At 33.9% G+C, this 20,432-nt stretch overlaps 1 protein-coding gene across 2 annotated transcripts in view; it reads left to right on the top strand.

The window, feature by feature from the left end:
• LOC119633014 (cytosol aminopeptidase-like) overlaps positions 1-20,432 on the top strand; it is a 185,165-nt gene that overhangs the window by 20,931 nt on the left and 143,802 nt on the right. Inside the window, exon 2 of one of the 2 annotated variants that reach the window (XM_038026206.1) lies at positions 15,802-15,861. The exons of the other annotated variant lie outside the window; for it this stretch is intronic. The gene's annotated coding sequence lies outside the window, so the exon portion shown is untranslated. The remainder of the gene's footprint in view (positions 1-15,801; positions 15,862-20,432) is intronic. 2 annotated transcript variants of the gene reach the window in all.

The following is a 20,432-nucleotide window of genomic DNA, read 5'->3' on the forward strand; positions in this document are numbered from 1 at the left end:
GCAAACTCATTTATGCAGATCGGTTTGAAAAATGGAAAGACTGTAGGTTTCTTGATTTATCTCATGGAAGATTCTACACACAAAGTTACCAGTGATCAAATCTTCATATCTCATAAGCTAATTAAGAACGTTGAATACTATTCTCTACGTTCTTCCCACGAAAAAATATTGTCTTTAATTAAACAAAATTGAACACGCCCACTCATCATTATAGAATATCAATGTTTTTTTATTCACCCTCATCCGAATGTAGCTTCCTTACTTGTCTCAATATCTACCTTTTTTTTTTCTTCTCATACAGCATCTGTTTCTCGTAAAGATAAACAATCACTTCAGCGCAGATTAGCAAGAACAAAAATCTGTAGCCCTCGAGCTGTCCAGATTCGCAGTTTGCTTCAGTAGCCTTAAATCTCAAATTATATGTTTTTCTTGTTCTTAGTTAGATTCTAAGTTAATTAAACGTCGATATCTGTCCGCCTGTCCGTCCACCGTGCAAAGTCCTCTTGGAAGAGATATGTAAAAAAGCCACACAGCCAGTGCTTAAACTTGAAAGAAGGCATAATACGCCCATAAAAACTGCTTAATAAATAAAAAAATGTTAACAAATAGTCTGTAAATCTGTAAATAATAGAGTTTGTGATTATCGTTTTTAGTTAGCTAAAAATGATGTTAGAAGCCCCAAAAACCAAAACCTTTATTTAAAGGAAAAAAAATTCTTCCCTTTCACTGAGCTGCCGAGTAACCAACATTCACCTTAAAACGACTATAACTTCTTTCTTGCAGATGATGTGGTATTTAGTTTATTGTATTACGTCAAGCTCGTAAATTTACTAGTTTATGCGGCTTTTACGTTTTCTACATGTTTACACCCTACACCATGTATGGTACAAGGTGTATTAAGTTAGTGTGGACGTATGTAACACCCACAAGGGCTTAAGATAGACTCAACTTATATTATACTAATCGAGTCAATTGCATTTTCTAAATCGATCCAAGCCTGTCTGTGTATCTGTACGTCTGATGTCTACCCAGATAATTTTTTCTCCCAGCTGCAGGTCGGGATTTTTAACACATATTTCGATGAAATTTGGTACACAGACATACTTTGCACCAAGGATGAATGCTATTGAAAATGGTTCGGATAGGTCCATTTTTTCTACCACTCCCCATATAACGAACTTTTCGAAAATTGCAATTTTGAAAATTTTTCGCCAAGTAGTAGTACTACCTTTGGAACCAGTTCTCATAAAACGCTTCCTACGAATATTCTATGGTGAAAATTAATGCATGGTAGCGTGTCGGGAAGAACATTAATGTTAATGAGTTTGGGTCACATTGGTCTATTTCTCTTGGTCATATATGGCGCTATCAAGAAACGCAAGCTCTTCTATGGAGAGAAAATCTAACCAAGACAAGCGAATGACTGTACCATGCATAGTTGTGTAGGATATATAAGAGTTGGCGTTGCCACAGATAATGTTCTTACTTATTTTTTTTATATTTCGATATTTAAGTATACATCTACTAAACCTCAAACGTTATTTTAAGGCTTATTGAAAGCACTGTTCCAGAAGATTAAATGAACACAAAAGAGAAAAGAAGCAAAAAAAAAAAAAAAACATGAAACCTAATAAAATTATTTAAGTAACAAAACTACATATGGGTTGAGCTTAAGATGTTGTCTCATCACTCTTTTTTATTTTGCGGTCTTTTTTTCGCCAAAGAAGAGAAGAAAAAAAATGCTTCAAATCCTCGAGATACATTAGAAAACCGTAAAAAACAAACGTTATGCATAATATTTTATAAAATTAAAAGTAATATAATGAAAATTTATGGCTACAGTTGCCAAGAAATAATAAAAGCAATGAACTGTACGTCAGCTTTTATAATGGATATGAATGCTAGAAATGATGGTGATGTGAACGATGCTGATTTAAGGATGAGACAATTACGAATATGCTCGAATAACACTTATACGCAAACATACGCCCACATTAAGTGTTTTATGATGTTATATTAAACGATACTCACTATAAACTTCAGAGGCAATCTATTATTATTATTATTATTATTATTTCTTTTTATTTTCCTTCTTTTTTTTTCTACTAGAAAACGTTCTTTGGATTTCTTTGCTTTTGTTTTTGCCTTTGTTTTTATTTTTTTCTTCATTTGATTTGTCCTCAATCGAACCATAACGACCATAAATAAAATATGTCGCCTTCAATACATATTAAACTAGCATTCAATTGTAAAAATAAAAAAATAAATAAAAATAGAAACTAAAACTACAAGTATTCAAAGAAAGTTGATAGGAAAAAAAATCAAAAATAAATAAATAAAAAATAAAATAAACACAAGTTCTTAGCTGCGCAAAAGATGAGCAATAAGCATGAAATTGAAATAAACCTCGGCAAGGGAAAAAGTGCTATCGTAAGTTGATGGATGCAATTTGTTTTCGAAAAAGCGAAGCAACGAAATGACGCGAAGTCTAGAGTCCATTAATTTTTAATTCTTTGACTTAAGTTTTTCTTGTCGCACAAAAGCTTGAAAAGTTGCCAAAGTTTGAAAGGACAAAACTTGATATTAGTTAGAAGAATGCATGTGTACACGTTTACCAGAAGGCATTAACTAACATGAAATCCGTTTCGCTTTTTTTTTTACCCACCATCCCAGGGCGCAGATATACTGATTTTGGCAAAACGTTTGCAACATTAAGAAGGACGCTTGCAAGGTTTCATGGAGTACATATATTGTTGAGCTGCCAAACCAAATTCTAAACCGATTTAAGCATGTCCATCTGTCCCTCCATCCGTCTATTTATCTGTGTTATGTCCATTATAAACATTCTTTCGCTGGTAAAAATAAATATAAAGGATTCAAACAACATATAAGATAGGAAGTTATCGACGAAGGCTGGTAGCATCACATAAATCGAGAACATTTTCGTTCGCAAAAAAAGAAGTGATTTTTCTTTCGTTGCTTAGAAACTATGAAAACCTCGGGGAAGACCCTATAGTATCTGAAAAGAATTAGAAAAGGTCGTTTACGCCCATCCAGTCTGAAAATTTCATTTATTTTATTGAAGAATTTTACAACAGTTAGAAGCCAACTTCAGGGATCCCATAAAATATGTATACTCTTGTATGTTCATCTGTTCATCTGTCCGTCTACTCATTTTTCCATCTGATCGTCTTTCCATCTGCCCGCCCTTCCATCTGTCCAATATGTGCGACAAGCTTTCTTGTGGCCCCAGAAGTGATGTTATCCGCTTCAAATTTGGCAAAGGCAATAAAATTTCATGTCCATAGCGTAGTGTTGAAAATGGGCTGAGTCGGACAAAGAACACGCCAACATGAGCTGGGAATACCTATGCTTTCATGGCCTTTTGCTGAGATGTGCGCTGAAACTACAATATACCGACAATAAAAGTTTCTACGTACATTCTACAAAAATTGGAAATATGCGCCACTCCCACTCTATATATAGAAATCAGTTTTTTCATCTTTTTTTCAACCTTTGGTAGGATAAAGCTGGTGGGTACAAAAGATTCGCCCCCAGCCGAATATAATTTTCTTACTTGTTTTTATTCATTTCCTTTTCAAAAGCAAAAAAAAAAAAAAAAAGAAACGAAATTAAAAAAAGGAAAAGCATCTGAATAACATGTTCGTTACAATTAATTGATGTTGACTTTCCTGACATTTTCAAAAACAAAAAATTTCAACTGTACCTTTTCCTTTTTTTATTTTTAATAAATGTATATGTGTTTTGAAGAGCTTTTAAAACGAGTACAACGTAAAATGTTCTTTATAAACCCATGTTAACCTTTAGGCTTTTTTTTAGAAATTTTTGTAACATGTTTTCAGGTGAAAGTAATTAATTCAAGGTTAAAATTAACTAAATATGAATCTCAGAATGTTATGTAATGTGTTATGAAGGTAGCTGTTGAAAGGACAATAGCAACAAAAAATGTTGAGCAAATCAGTCATATTTGTTCTTCTCAAGAGATATTAAGGAGGAAACCATCGTAGAATGTAATGAAAAATTTTTTTTTTGTGTAAAATTATCTTCTTTTATATTAAGGGGTTTAATCTAAGCCCCAGAAGAAGTGCATTTGTGTCAAAAACTCCCTGCTGGATAATTATAATGTATTCCTCGCCGCAAGTTTTTTAATCTAAATTAGAGGATGTCTCTAGAAGGTATTTATACCCACTTGAGAGCGTTTCCAAATAAGAACATTGTCAACATAGCTTCAGGTCACGATCTTTGTTTGTTGTCCTGATTCTTAAAAACTTACTCTTAACTTTAGAGCCCCGAAAAATGGCAATGAATGGAGCACTCGAGAATTGAGTGGAGAATTCGAGAACTCGTCAGAAATTCGAGATAAGTCTTTAATCGTACAAGGCTTAGTATTTTCGAGAACCGCCACGTGTGTTATTATTTAGAGGAATGTAGAGCAAGCCCCGTTTTTCATTGGATATATGTGAATGTAGAGTAAACCTCGTATTTTACTAGACACAGGGTTGTAGAGTAAAATAAATCTTCTTCTCGAGAATGATTCCGGTGTTGAAAATATTCGAAAATACATTTTTTATTATAATTTTTATTATTCTACCAATAGCTATCTACAAAATTATTATTTATTACCTTTCTAAGACTAAATTTAACTCGGCGGGCAAATCGGATGACAAGTGCGTACGAAGGGTTTTCGTTTTGGAAATTTGTTCGTTGGAAAATCGGCTATTTAACATAACATTCAGTCAGGTCAGTTGTGTCCTTAAGATTTCAAAAATCTCAAGACTACAACGTTTAATCCAAGTGAGTGATAATTTCAAGCGAAACACCTATCTTGTGCCTTGAATGCGGTAGAAATTTGACCTCAAGCTTTTTTTCTTTCTTGGTTCATATAGAATCCCTTCTTGACGTATTTAGCTAATTTTGGATAATCAATTTGCGCAACCCTATCTTTATTTCAATATACGTACAGAATGTTATTTTTGTAGGCTCGATTTCCCCCGGCGGTTGGCTACGAAAGCTGCATGTTACAGCGAGTTACGGCAGGCCTAAGTCTAATTGACAGGTTGCAAATCATCAATTTCCGCGCCATAGTTGTGCAAAATAGACTGTCTATCGTTATCTCCTTAAGTCTTTAGTCGATTAGAGCGCAACTTGAGCATCCACTTTGCCAAGACCTTGCTGAAGTTATAGAGTTTATCAGAGAGAAATGAAGCGGTCAGTATTTCTTGGATTAATTGCGTCAGCTTGTCCGAAATTGTGGTAGCATTTTGAGATAGTGTTTTGATGTAGACATTTACCGCTACGTAGCGTAGCACTCAGCTTGGGTATTGTTTCCTTCAAGTTAGGAGCTCGTTTAGCGGGAAGCTGGCAGGAACTTTTTCCGTCTATTTTTTCTGTCTATTTTCAAACACATTCTTCGATTTAATTCAGCTGGTTACTGGGAACCGTGTCTATCAGAGCTCAAAAGAGGCGAATAAAGATGATCAGGGAACTTGTTGTGTAGATTAATTTTTTTTCGTTACGCCGTTGCACTTATCGCTCAACCTGTAATTGGATATCTGAAAGGATAAATCAACATTGGCGCCAACTAAATGGATTGCTTTCCTTAAGAAAATCGATAAAGGCCTCTTAGTAGATATGAGCTGAAGCTGTGCTAATTTCTCTTAAAAATAAATTTGTGGTTTATTTTCACTTTTACGAAATTCCAATAATTTCAGTGAGTTGAAGCAGCTGTTGAAGAATATTTTAATGGGGTTTAAAGCAATATTACAATATTCGTTGGCTATCAAATGTAAAGCAATGTGTGGGGAAAATACGCATGAAACTGCAAAGTTTCTCCTTTAAGGTAAATTGATAAATGAATGATTTAGTTATTTGGTTAAAGAATTTCATTTCAAAATGTTTATGGTATTAAGTACAAATAAAGAAGGTTAACCGATAATATCCTAAACAAATGGTTAAGGGCTTTTGAATTCGGATTAAGTAAAAATTAATTTAATTAAATTCTAGTTGAAAATTTTAATAGTATTTGATTATTAAAGCAAAATGAAATTTGCGAATTGTGCAAATTATTTCGGCGAATGGTATCAGAATTGATTGACATTTGTTAGCTTTTGATTGAATCATTGATTATTATGAACCAATATATGCAAATAAATGCATTCAATTGAGGCCAAAATCAGATAAATTTACTGTAGAGAGAGATAGATAGATAGAGAGAGAGAGAGAGAGAGAGAGAGAGAGAGAGAGAGAGAGGCCGAAGAGACAAGCCACCTAAAAATGTTATAGCTCACTTCCCCACAAATATCCTAAATACGATGTATTCGCAATATCACATATTTAGAATACGAATCCATATATAATTATGAATTTATTCAAAACCTAATGACAACATTCAAGTCAATTTTGCAAACAAACATTGTACACAATTTTAGGAAAACAATAATTGTGGGTGAAATATTTGCTTACCCCATCCAGCAGCATGCAGGTTCTATCATCATTCATTGGCTCATATGAGAATGCTAAATAAGTCATTGTATTATGCAATACAGCACAATGCCGTACAGCCACAATAACGAAAATCATAACAAATCAGAAATTTCTATCGACTGTAAGACGAATTCTGGATACTCAGCACCGTAAATTTTTATTTACTTATTTGTTTGCTTTTTTTGTCCGAGATAATTGAGTTAAAGGATGAGAGGATGAGTTTCCACTGACATTTTTCGCCAACTTTTTGAGACATGGAAGAGAAGATCGTTTATATAGAACGTAGATTATAGGTTAAAATATATGTGGAAACGTCTGTTGCCTTTAAGGCTCATATCATAGGTCTAAGCCTGTCATACTCGTTTTCACGGCTAACCTACGAAATTGACTTGAAAGCAAGTGTAGCAAGTATGATTTTGTCATGTAAATCATTACAAGGATTCGGAACATTCCATGCAAGCAAAGGACGGTTCATTGTCTATCTTCGAATTTCGATCCCTGTGGAGTCTTTATTAGATACATTGCAGCTACGTACATAAGGTATAAAAAATTTATTACATTCAGCAGACGGAAAATGGTTGCAATATTTGACTAAAGCATTGAGAGAGAGAAAAAGACCGCGGATAGAATTTATTGTCGTTTTAAAGGACAATAAACCTTAACCGACAAGCAGATTTTCAGAAAGGACTCTTAGTTTGCTAAATAGAAACCAATACTTTACATCGTTTGGTTGGGAGCCTTTCTATTGAACACTTTGTTACACTATGAAGTCATTGTAGTCATCCTCATCCTTTGCATTATTCGGCTACGCTTTACTTCGTAAATAGTTGACGTAGCTGAACTAAGTCCATCACATTACTGTTACTGTTGTTGTTGTCGTCGTTGCTGTTATAAATTAACTTTTCTCTCTAGGAATAATAAGAGTATGGAAAATAAGGTTTTAACCGTAAATGGCAAGTAATGACAACGCAGCTAAACCCAAAATTAATAGACAGACTAAATTGACTAAATGAATGAGTGACTGACTGACTGGCTGAGGACTTGTGTTTGTCATGTGTTATAACGTAAAGTAATGGAAAAAATGTAAATAGAAAAAAAGGAAAATTTGTCTGCCTACATAAGATTATGGATGAGAATGTTTATGCGCGGTAGCATGATTAACTCTCGACATCATCATCATCATCGTCATCATGCTCCATAATGTAATTTATATGAAAATTTGGTTATAACGCTTACATGCACGTGTAAGGAGACGCAAAAAGTCAGATACTGCGGTTGTTATCTGCAGCGTCAGTACATTTTTTGTAAAACTTTCATGCACACATATATGTACATATATAAGTAACAAGGCATATATGCCATGTACACTTACTGGGTGTAAAGATAAGTCTTAGCTGAATTACTTCCCGGAGAAAATGATAAACACTGTATTCTTTGAAATATTCTCTGTCTTTAGCTAATAGAAGCACCAAAATCGATTAATTATAATGTTCTATGAGTAACGGGATACCATAACTTATTCATTAGAAGAATATTGTCAGCTTTTATATAGGTGGGAATTATGTCAACGCCAGGTAAATGATCGACTATCTCCAATAATTCGGCTGGCGCTAGCATGGTCAGGTATTCATCTATATTTTTCGATTTTATTACTATCAGTTATTAGAACGCCATACTGGGAGAATTGCTCGAATTATTTTCTATTAACGCATAATAAACAATCACAACGCACCGTTAAGTTAGGTTTAATCAGTTATGAGCCGACAAGGCTAACGATAGGTTTGAAGCGCCCAAGCTGAAAAGACCTGCTTTCACTTGAGATCTGGCAAAGTTAGATATCTCAACCTTAAAAAAGTTTTGCATTCCTTCCGGCGTGAGCAATCCACACAACCAGTCTTCTTGCCTGATTAGAATAATATACCGGATTTTAAGTAAGATCACCCCCTTTCCCCCTTTTATCAACTACCATGTGGGAAAATAAAGTGTAAAATATAAAACCAAAGGCATTTTCGGACTCTAAATCAAAAGATTCACTTACATAATTGTGCCTCATGTTTGAGCAGGTGAGCTTCCACCCCAAGATATCTTTGGCAATCGGTTCTTCAAAAACAAATATTCAGAACAGAAAACAATAGTCGGCTCGGTGACTGACCTCCCGGCTGAAAAACGTTATTCTCGCAATATGTATAAATGTACGTGTGAGAACTCTACACTCACTTGTCGCAAAGTGCAAAATGATATAATTTCCGGTATATAGAGAATTTTCATAAATACATCGTTGACTCTAAATGATTTCATTAAAAAAGCACACGTATGCCACCCATACGTTATGACAAGTACATCAAACTCCATCCGGGCATCTTCTGTACCTTTCGTTTGGCGTAATTGAATTGTTTGTTAAAAGGTTTCCTTAATTTATGACATTATCGCATAGTTTATTTAATACATTTCGAGAAAATACTTACATTTCTATTCCCAGACCATAGCTTAACATAGAAAAGAAAGCAGAGAAAAAAACTGACAGATACAATGAAATTATCTTTAATTAAACCAGCTACAATGTACATGTTTACGATAATGTAAAGAAACACATAAACATGTAGACTTCTTAAATCAATTTCAATCAGTCAATAGAGACTTTTTCCAGGTATTTATTACCATAAAGAATGATGCACAGGATAATTTAATTGGTAATCATATCCTCGAAATTTCTACTTATGCACTCAATCAATGCACTCAGAGTTACTTACGAAAGTATATTAATAATTGGAAAAATTTCTGAAATGTTGAAAATGTTCTAAATTTTAGTTCAATATTTATTAAGTAATTCCTTGTTTCAATTACGACAAATAAAATATTTCAAATTTGAGCAGTTGTTAAATGTTCGGCAATCATCGTAATCATGCTCTGCTTATAAAGACGAAAAAAATTTATTTCTGTATATGTACATATGCATATGTATATCGAGATATGTGTACATCTGCATGTATTTCGTATTTGTCTTACTGCTTGGGGATGTGAATCTTAAATTGCTGGGGTGCTTTGTATTTTATGGTGTGCCATTATTTTCAGAAAAATATAAAAATGCCATAATGCTTTTTAAAGCGATATAATTTTACGCATTAATTTGCATTTTTATTTCGCACAGAGCTGAAGACCATTGCCTCGTTGCGGTGTTGTTGTTGTTTACTTTCATATGTTTCATTAGTAAAACAAGAATATATTATGCGGTTTTCAAGATCTGTAAACTTTTCCTAGGGAAAATCTTAAATACACATCACTTGCCCTAGTAAAAAATAGGAAAGTATTCGCTCTTACGATTCTTGACTTAATGAGAATGAATCTATTTCATCTTTTACAGCTTAGAGGTGCCGTACAGATAGATATTGGTGTTATTACTACAAAAAAAAAACTTTCAAAAAATACTTTCTTGACAGGAAATACTTTAAAAAGTCTATTTCATTATGTAATTTGAACCAGCCAACAAGAAAGTAGCGATCTGTCTGTTTCATAGGTATCTGGGGGTTATAGGCGTTTCCTTCGACCGGTTTGGACCGTTTTTAAATTGTTTTGCAAATTTTCGGCGATATTTTCATTTTTGCGAAAGAGAGAATGTTCACCACAGTTGCTACACAGTTGGGCAGACGGACAGATGGACAGACGAACAGAGGGATATGCTCAGGTGCATTCCGAGTTTGAAGCTGATCAAAGAATTTTTAACTTTATGGAAATATTGAAGCTTGCTTCTATGCTTTATGAAGACATTAAAAGAAACGAAAGTTTAGTACACTATAATATTGAGTAGGCGTGGTATATCGTATAAGCATTGCAACATCGCCCATAGAGTATACGCACAAATTTTGTAGATTTATCTGCTATAGTTTATGAGAAATTAGCAAAAGAAAAAATATTATTATTACTTTTGAAACGTAGAAGTGCACTTCGCATTGTGGGCGTGTCCTTCGACCGATTTGGCTCGTTCTCAATGCCAACCTACTTGCAAAAACTTCAAGATGGACAGACTGAGAAAAGGATGTGCATAAATCGATTCAGAATTTGATGCTGATCAGGAATGTATACACCTTTCTGGTGCTCTGAAGTTTCCTTGTGGACATTGCTCATGTTTGGACAAAACGAATGCATCCTCATCCTTTGGTGAAGAATCACATCTAGTACCTGCTGCCTACCCATCACATTTTGGCTTGAACTTATAGATTGCAAGTTTCCAGCTAATCTGATTGACGTAATTTGGCTCAAGGATATATGGCGACTCCCTACGTAGCGATATCGTTCATTCGTCTTAACTCACTTATCGTATTCTTCAAGGCAGGTTTACAAGTGATTTTCAACTCACGATGCGTGCCTACTTGTTGCTGTGAGAAAACTGGACTTAAGCTACATGCAAAAGAATCCTTAATTCTTTGCTTTCTTCAGATTTTTCTTGTTCCTTGAAATTTAATTTCATTACGAACAAAAATAAAATTGAAAGAACATGAATGCATTGAAATAAATAAAGAATAAAATACACAACTGCAGGAGCATTCATAGAAATTTTTCATGCACAAATTGTAAACGGAACAATTTCATCAAATTTCCATAAAATTTTTTATTTTCATTTTATTTTATTTGCTTGCGGGTAAGAATATTCTGACGCAATGTGTTGTGCGACATCGACACCAGCATCCACATCTAAGTTAAACAAGCATCACGTTTGTCGTTGCAATATTTAAAATTCAAACATTTGTGCGACATTTTATGCCTGAAGGTGCTGTAAATCAAAATGTTCATGAGCATGATTGCATATGATTAACACGAACAATTGCGTTAACCTTGCAATCTAGTGCTAATATTCTTAAGCAACCTGAATTATACGTAAACGAAAATACGATAATATGGATTTGGAAGAATAAAAAAGGAAATAAAAAATTTAAATGAATTTTTTTTTCTTCTTGAAAATAATTTAATATCGTAACTTGGTAACACTCGGTGGACGCATGTGCAGGAGGGAGAGAGGAGGAGAAACTGTATGTGCTGCATGCATATTATGTAAATTATGGAAATTTTGATAAGTTTAGTTATAAGACTAAGTAAGTTTGTGTATGCAAAGGAAAATTGAAAATAAGCAGAAAGCATTCTAGAAAGGAAACGAAGAACACGGCACATGCGACTTATTTAGCAGTGATTCATGTAAGCGGTGAAATCTCTTCCAAACAGGTATACACAATAAGTTTTGTAAAGAGCAAAAAAAAAACACATTTCTCACAAATCTTGTGTTCGAAATCCTTTCAAACGCGAAAATATAGTTTAGGTAAGCAAGATAAGGTGAATGTGAATGTTAATCGTCCCGTATGCATAACAATGACCGTATGGTCTGATTTTCTTTCTTCAATAAGTGATAAGAATTAAATTCTTTCTTAGCGGAAAGTACTTTACAAGTACTGTGGCATTTAATTGTTTTAATCGACGAAGTGATTTCTTATCCTCCATTCCACAAAACCTCAAAGGTTTCTGTTACATGGGAATTAGAAATGAATTTAGGTGTAGATCGGTTTTCCCAAGATAGGATCTTCTGCGGCTCTTCTTCCAATTCGTGTCATCACTATTATTTTCTTACTATTAAGAGTATGCAAAATTTTCTCTTCCTTTATACCGCTGTTGAAACGCGATTGTCGTTGACGATCGGTTAAAGATCACATTCGAAGCAATTCAACTGACATAACGCTCTCCTTTTCCACTTCTCCCTTCTCTACTTGAAACATATAATAGGCATCGTGGAAACGCACGCTTGTCCGAAAATATTCGCGCACACCGTTGCCCATAAGTTACGACACATTACGGCGCACTTTGCATTTGAATTTGCATCTTCATCAAGTACTGAAGCTACGTTGAATGTGTGCTCAGAGAACAGTGTTTGGATGACGCATTCTCGCATCGAATTTTCTGCAGTGATAGCGCGTTGATGATCACGCTAATATTTCATTTGATGGATATGCCAAGGAACAAAATTATTGTGTCTGGGCCAGTGAAAATCCGAAAGTAAGTGCCGAAAAACTCTTGCATTTCCAAAAAGTCAATGTAAAGGACAAGAGTGGGGCACAAATTCTGATTGGAATAGCTACATGATTACTAACTTGCTTGTGCATGAAATTGGAAATATAGATGCTGTAGATATGCGGTTACAACAGGACGGTGCCACAAGCCACAACACAACATGCTTTGCACGGACGGGCACTTTCATGTTTTGGTGATTTGTATTGGTCGAAATAATCGTGGAGTTCTCATCACACGAATTTTTTTGTGGAAACACACAAAGGATCGTATTTATGGGCACAATTCTTAAACTGTTCCCGCTTTGAACACGAAAATCCGATAACAATATTGCCCGCTATGTGCAGACAAGTCAATCAAAAATATCTTATAAAAATCCAGGCCTTTAAGATGTCCCGTAGAGCAGATTTCAATGACGTTGTACTTCGCAAATAGTGAGAAAGTGCAAGCAACAGTTTGATCCGAAACCACTGTAGTTAGTAAAGAGATTAACAATTCATAATAGCACTTAGACTGCGACTAATTCGAAACAGAGAAAATAAGAGTGGGTGGGAGACCGACCGAACCGGGTAAACAACTTTGGTTCTCGTATATGAAAAATCTCTGATAAAATTGAAGTTCTTAACGCAATTCTGCTTAACTTCCCACAAAATTTTTCTTCCAAAAGCATTTGTTGGTATACTAATGTTGAAAAGTAACTATTTAAAGCATTCAGAAAGTTTTACCATTACGAAGTGTTAAGTGAATGAGCATAAAACACTTTCATGCCATTAGCGTTCGTGTTTGAAATGAAAGCAATACCAGTTTTACAGGAATAGTGTCGTCGCTAATCAAGTTTGCATTTAAATCCCTCAAATAATAGAAATTCTTCAACTACCACAATCACACTTGTATGATTATATCAACGAAATTGAGGAACAGTTTGGAAGAGACTGGAAAAGCGGAATAATAAAAGGTTTGCAGGCTCTTTCATGGTATTGATGCTCATGATGGCGTAACCTAATGACCTTCACTTTAATGATGTAACATGAACTAATGGTTGCTTTATTCGCTATGTAAGAAGCAAATTTAGAATAAGAGGAACCCAAAGCAATAAGAAAGAACTCAAGATGACAATCAAGATAAAGTGATTTTAATTTATTTATTTCAAAGTTAAAGTATATTACACAAGGCTCGATTTAATAAATTCAGTATCGATAAAAATCAAAGCTTCTCACAAAGATAGTTGCGAAGAAATATCGTAAAAATTCATTGACTACTAACGCAAAAAAACTTAAAACAAAATCACCGATATTTTCATAACTTGTTTTATTACTATCTTTTACGTCGTTACATGAATAATGGCGTTGCTGATGCTTGTGATTATTATCCTGTTTATGATTAAATTACTGCCAATAAAATCTGTTCGCATTAATCAACTCAATTTATTGATAATTAAATCCAACGTCATTGTTATTGATTACATATAAAATGACTACGAAAAAGCAAAGTTTATAGTTTAACATTAAGTGATGCTATCTGCGTTATCCGCAGTACCAAAATTATTTAAAGCGAAAGCTAAATGTCTTTCCTTTTCTTGTTTTTCTGGTATGTGTTAATATGCGTAAGTAGAAAAGTGTGAAAAGAAATTCTTCAAAGTTCGTTACAATTTTATTAGGAATTTTAAGAGAGATTTTTGCCATCACCGCACACATACGCGCACACAACTGCACCACTCGACATACTTAAAATTTTAGAAAAAACTTTTTATTGATTATTACCTTGTCTCTCTCGATTGCTATGGACAGCAGTTTTTATGAATAACGTGTGGCTCTGGCCATCATCTATTCCTTCAAGTTCGTCCTTAGAGAGCGTGTATCGCTAGAAACTTGAGCCAGTTTTTGATAACGGCTTTTTCAATATTCATTTTCCCACCAATGTAACAACTTTCAATTTGTATGTCAAACAACTCCGTTGTTCGTATCGTGTTTTCAAGTGTGAGTGTACAGTGCCGTTACTTTATTAGTGCGATTGTGAATTTGATGCTCTTGTACCTTTCGCATTCAATTTGCATTTCATTTTGATAAAAATAAATAAATAATTCTTTGAAATTTAATTCCTTACAATTTGTGTGTGTGTCAAATACACATTAAAAAAAAAAAGAGGCAAATGGTTGCAAAGTTCCACTTAAACGTATGAAAAAATCATCCCTTAGAGTTAGATATGGTAACGCGAGAGAGACTCCTTCGGTGCGTACAGATCACTCTGGCGGTGAAAACCATCGAAAAAATAGATTACATCCAAAGCCAAATATTCGGCTTCAAGTATTATATGCTGATTACCTGGTGCTGAATTCAGTACTTTGGTCATCAATTATGCTGCTGCCCACTGTTAGGATACAGGAAACTGCCTTAAGGGTGAATGTGTGCGAGCAGCATCTTATATGTTAAAAGCAATTTATGCATCTGTTGATCCTTGCGACGGTTTTTATCGATATGCGGCGGCTGGGAAAAGAAATTCCTTATACCCGAATTAATTAATACTTTTAGGGTATGTATAAGTATGTTACACATATGTAGTTCTACAGATACTGAAATCTAATTTTTAGGTTTTCAAAATTGAAACCATTTAATAGGCTTAGTATTAATTACTAGCAAGAGCAATAATTTTACATACTCTTATTCATATATAAATAAGTAAAACAAATATTTTTTTTTTTTATAATTTATGAATGTGGAGAGCAATTGAAGATTTCGGCAATACGTATACTTTCAGCAAATCAATATTTTAATTTTTGTATACTGCAAGTACTTTGTTTAATAATATATTTACTTTAGTAGGAAGCAATGATTAGATTGCTTACGAGCTAAATTCTAGGCGGAGTGATTTTTGCTGCTCTTTTGGGCAAAAATTTTTAAAAATTTGTCCTCCTGCTTGTTGCGGAAATGTTCACCATTTTCGCATCAATCCAATCGCCAATAGTTTGCGATTTATCAATGTATTTCTATACCCATCAGATGAGGAATAAAAAAAAAATAAAAAAAAAAATAGCACTACAAGGCAATAATTCGGCCTTTAGCCGTCCCATTTTTTATAACTCAAGCAGCCAGCAATGGGTGACAACAAGTCCTGTTTACCTACTGATTGCTTTTTTTTATTTGTCCTTCTCGCTATATGTCAATTCACCTTCCCGTAGATCTGCTTGTGCAACAATCGAAACTATTTGCTCCATTTTCAAGGAACTAAAATCGCCCGTTATTTTCGTTCTAGGCCGCACACTTTGGCTATGATTATCGGCTTCTAGAATACGTTTAAGCTTGGGATAAATACGTAAGTACACTGCCGTGTTTGTTGAATTTGTATTATTTGTCTTCCCCTTTCCCTGCTTAGCCCGAATATTTTTTACCCACTTACTTTTCTGTCCATAGTTTTGTCCTGGATACCTAATTGTTCATCCGTCTGCTGGTCTGTTTAATCCTCTCTCCCTATTTATGCCACTGAATAAATATTTAGACATCTGTCTGTTAACTCTGTGTCCGTGGGTCCGTTTGTTTTGTAGAACATCTGTCTGCCTGTATGTCCAGCTGCCTGTCTATCCATTTTCTGCCAGCACAATTATGTCCTATAGTACTGAGAATAAGAAATAAAAATTTTATGATAATAATTTTTTTATGTTATGATCATCTTATGACACTGCAATCATATCCCTTGTACGTGCGCATGTTGCAACCAGGTACAGTGCTCTTCTTCAGATATTTTATGCTAAGTATATGATTTTAGCTTATGCCTTGAACATTTTCCATATTAAAAAAGTAAGTCATTTATGCTGTCATATAGTTTTAAGGCCTTCTTCATATCTGTGCATATATAGATACGTGTCCTTTACATGCTTCTTCTTTACCATTTGTATTTTTGGTTACGCAAAAAATTTAATGCAAAAGTATATTCATATTCTCACGAATCCATAGTTTGGTTTATTTTTTTTTTTTTTTTTTTGGTTTTTTTGGTTTTTTTAAGCAACTGACATAAATGCTCTTAAAACTGTCCAAATGTCAGTTTGGTTTGAATATGAAATATAAAAAAGAAAAAAGAAAACTTTACGTGGTTAAGTAGTACGTTTTGCAGGTTAATGTCACAAACTATTTCATACGGAATACGTATACAATGGAACGTGTTTTTATACTTGAGTGCAACATAACAAACGAACAGTATTAAGAAGAAATATTTGGAAAAGAAAGATGAGATAAAAAAGTGTGCTGAGGCATTTGACAGGGAAGGGGAGGTTAAATTGAAAAATATAAATCATTTATATCTTTGCCTTTGTGCATTTCCTTTTTTTTTCTAAAAATTTTTGTTGCATGACATTCTGTTATTCTACTAATTTTATAAGTCTTTTATCACAGGATTGACTAATATATTTATCATACATTTATTTATAGTTGAAAAGTTATACTGTAATATACATTTTTTTGTTGTTGCCACAAAAGATTTTACAAGAATAAACTATTGAAACAAAAAAAGTGGAATTTTAAATTGAAATGCAATTCGAAGCTTTACTCTTACGTTTAAAGGTAAATGCATTTCGCTGTTGAACTAATTAACGTAAAATTCGAAATGATGATCAACAGTTTACATTTACCTTAAATTAATTATCGGTTTCAATTTTCAAAATTATTACCCTTTTACACATTTAATTATGTCCACAGAATATATTAATTATGAGCAACTGATAATAAAATTAATTATGCGAGAAAATAAATCGAAAATAGAGTAAACATGCTATTGTTCTATAATGTACTGGTAGTTAACAATTTTCGAGGAAAAAATTCGAGACTTTTCTTAATTAAATTGGATATCAATTAATACTTATGATATTTGGCGTAACTTGTTGAGGGTTAATAAACGGCGGCAGCGGTCAGTATGTTCCATCACAACGTAAAAATCCTCGTTTACAAAATGACATTTGCCGTCAATACATAGTCATCTTCTAACACATCTTCAACATTTCGATGACTTTGTCGTGATTGCCATAACTGGTTGTAGAATAATTTATCAAGATTACCAATGTAATGATTTCGCCATTTGATCTAAGTCTTTTCCCTCAAGCATGATTTTGATGTTTGCAAATAGATAATATGTGGCCACATCCACAGTGTGGAAGCCAGATCCGGAAAATTTTCTCTATGGGGCAGTAACACAAACTTCAATTCATACCATTTTGTTCTCAGTAATATGTTCAACAATAAACAAGGTATCTATTAGGAAAAGACTCCTACTGTCTAGAAATTTCCATCCAAGACAGTGAATATACTGCCCTGTGATATCTTTAAGATTAGTTTAGCCAGCTATTGGGCCTTAACTTTTTTGGCTATGAAGAATAATTTTCGGCGCCTAAAAACTTTTACTTCAAGTAGCAAATCACCGAAAGTTTCCTGTCTTCGACGGAAAAGCAGTGTTTAAAGAACTTCCGAGTTTCGAAAATAAGAAAAGCACAATGCCTAACCCTATTTGAACTTGTAAAAAAACAATCGAAAGGGCGTGAAATTTAGAAGACCCTCATTTGGAAGTTGACACTTTTTAAAAATAATATGGATTTTTCGTTAGAGACGATACATTAGGGGCATTTATGCAAGAGTTACATTTACTTGCAAATTTCTTTCGTTGCACTGCCCTGTGGTACGCTTAATTGCCAATCCGAACAGAAAAAGAATATACGTGCGTGAACAGAGGGAAGGCTAAAGAGAAGAATAAACGAAATTACAGTGTCGATCAACCATATCAGGATAGTTGGAAAGACAAACAAACGGATCAAGAAGCAGACGAACGAACAATCACACATGGCTACGCAGATTCAGCGAAAGGTAGATCAACGGACGAAAGCCTATAGTCAAGTAAATTAGATAACAAGAGAAATTGACCAGAATAACGGAAAGAGAGCCAGCCGACAGGAGAGTAGAGGGAAAAAGCAGACATGAAAACGGGACATGAACTAAAGTTGTTGGAAACCGAATAACAAAATTAATACAATTCTGACACGAATGAGTAGCTCAGTGGATAAGAATCGGGACTACAGAGAGAATGTTCGCGAATCGTAATCCCGGCACAGTTTGACCATACTTGGGTCGATACAAGCGTAACACTGACTGATTGGACACACGTCTGCTAAGATTCGGCCATTTGCTTGCCTCGTTCTTTTTCCTCGCTTGCTTCCGGCTGTTACTGTGTGGACATTCTATGAATGATTGATCATATTACAATCAAAAAAGAAAACCAGAAAAAATGTTGAGAAACTGAACACTGTGCTCGGAATCACCGTCCGAAAAAACTATTCAAGCTGCTTAGTTAGCCTTGCCATCATTCCATAAACCCGCTGTATTTGAACGCCTCCGATAACGCTCTATCCTAATGCACATCCTTACAAGCCATATGCGCGCAACCAATGTAGACGCACAAGCATTGTGTAGTACATACATGCAGTACACGACATTAGATATTAATTAAACTAATTAGTAATAGTCATGGGAGAGATTAAGCATAATAATGTTCAAATAGTAAAAAGACCACCATCAGCCGTCATATAAATGAAAGCAGATAACAAAAAAAAAAAAAAAAAGGAAACATAATAACAATAACATTAGCTACAGAAAATTATTGTTCTAATGCGGAATTTGGGCGGATTAGTTAATGTTCACGAAACCCGTATATGTTTATTTTCAAATTCTCATACATGTGTTGCGGCGTTATATTATTAGCTTCAAAAAAAAGATTTTACTGATATTTTATCATTGTATGAACGCTGCAATGCAACGCAACAATATAAAATGTGTGACAAGTCATTTGTATAAATTGAATAATACTTTAGAACTAGCTGCAGCATCCTTTATAAGCGACTTTGCAATTACTTTTTATATGCACAATATCTGTATGTGTCAATGTCTATCATTTAATTAAGGTTAAAAATTAATTAAAATTCCTGCTTCTTGCTTAGTGTAACAAATGTTGACAGGAATTTTCAAATGATCCAAGCTAGAGATGATGGTAATTTTGGCAATAGGCCAAGTCGCCAACATATATATATATATATGAGAGTGAACTACTTATCAAAATCAAATGTTTACTAAATTGCTTCATGCATTCTTTATACCCTGCTCTTGTGTGTACTTGCCTACCTCACTTCGACGAGCATAATTGGATTGCGCAGCAGTTGAGGCCCTTTAATCTCTTAGAGAAATTGAATGGTAAATAAATTTTACTTAAATGAATTAAGAAATGAAAATTTAATTTCAACATTTTACACAGCCATATAAATGTACATGTATAAGTAAGTAAACATCTCTACCAATACATATGATTGTACGTGCTTTTCAACCGTATGCCAATCTATTAGTTTATTTCCATTTGCTTTTCTAAGCCTTCTCGTCGTCATGTGCGTACATGTTTGCCTGTACTTACTTGCTTATGTGCTTATGTATGGAAGCAAATTTGTGCGGGCTTTGTGTTTAAAACGAAAATATCCTCAAAGCAGATTTCTGATTTAATACACATTAACATGTTATTCTTTTTGTACACCTTTTCAAGAAAACACACCCAAAGTTACTATGTAATCGTTTCATATGCTTTACGAGAGAGTGAAAAATTTATAGAAAAAATAAAAATAGAAAAGGAAAAAAAAAAAAAAAAAACAACGATTTACATACATTTTATTTACGTTTGCTTTTCTAAACACACACTCACCCTTATAAAGCTAAGTTAAATTGTTATTAAAATTGGGAAATATGTCGATAAAAAAGGGAACACATATGTGTGTGTGCATTTTTATAAATTATTAATGAAAATAACTTTTACGCTTAAACGAAAGTTAAGGTTCTTTACTTGAGGTGAATCGAAATTAGTCAAATTGA

The sequence above is a fragment of the Glossina fuscipes genome, unplaced genomic scaffold (genome assembly GCF_014805625.2).
Source record: "Glossina fuscipes isolate IAEA_lab_2018 unplaced genomic scaffold, Yale_Gfus_2 2, whole genome shotgun sequence".
NCBI classification, from domain to species: domain Eukaryota; kingdom Metazoa; phylum Arthropoda; class Insecta; order Diptera; family Glossinidae; genus Glossina; species Glossina fuscipes.